This window comes from Polyodon spathula, chromosome 7 (assembly GCF_017654505.1).
Source record: "Polyodon spathula isolate WHYD16114869_AA chromosome 7, ASM1765450v1, whole genome shotgun sequence".
NCBI lineage: Eukaryota > Metazoa > Chordata > Actinopteri > Acipenseriformes > Polyodontidae > Polyodon > Polyodon spathula.
The window spans coordinates 45,167,004-45,167,652 of record NC_054540.1 but is presented as its reverse complement, the minus strand read 5'-3'; positions in this window follow the sequence as shown (position 1 = coordinate 45,167,652).

Here is a 649-nt window from a genome sequence, read left to right as displayed (position 1 = left end):
GACAGCAAAATAAATAAATAAATAAATAAAAAGCCAACAAGGCCAGTCCTATTTGACTCGGCTCTTAAGCCACCGCAATTTTTGTTTTGGTATTTATTGTCAGAAATTACTCTGGATGTGTAACACAGGTACAGCACTTTTGTATGGGTGTGCTCATCCAAACAAGATAAGCGAATGGGCTTGCATCAAGGACTATTAAAAGACAAGTCTAATTAGAAATCCACCTACTATACAAGGTGTTTACACTGAACAAAAAAATATAAATGCAACAATTTCATATAAGGAAATCAGTCAATTAAAATAAACTGATTAGGCCCTAATTATGGATTTCACATGACTGGGAATACAGATTATGCATCTGTTGGTCACAGATACCTTGTATATAAAAAAAAACCTCCAACAAAAACCCCCCCCCCCCCACCCCCCCCCCCAAAAAAAAAAAAAAAAAGGATACAGAAAAACCAGCTCAGTATCTGGTGTAGACCACCTTTGCCTAATGCAGCGCGTCACATCTCTTCGCCATATAGTTGACTCAGAATTATTGACTGGCGGCTCTTATGCAAGTTTTCCCATCGATTCAATGGGACCTGCTGGAAGTTGCCTGAGATATGGCCTGACGGCAACTGGAAACTATTTGTCGGTACACGTC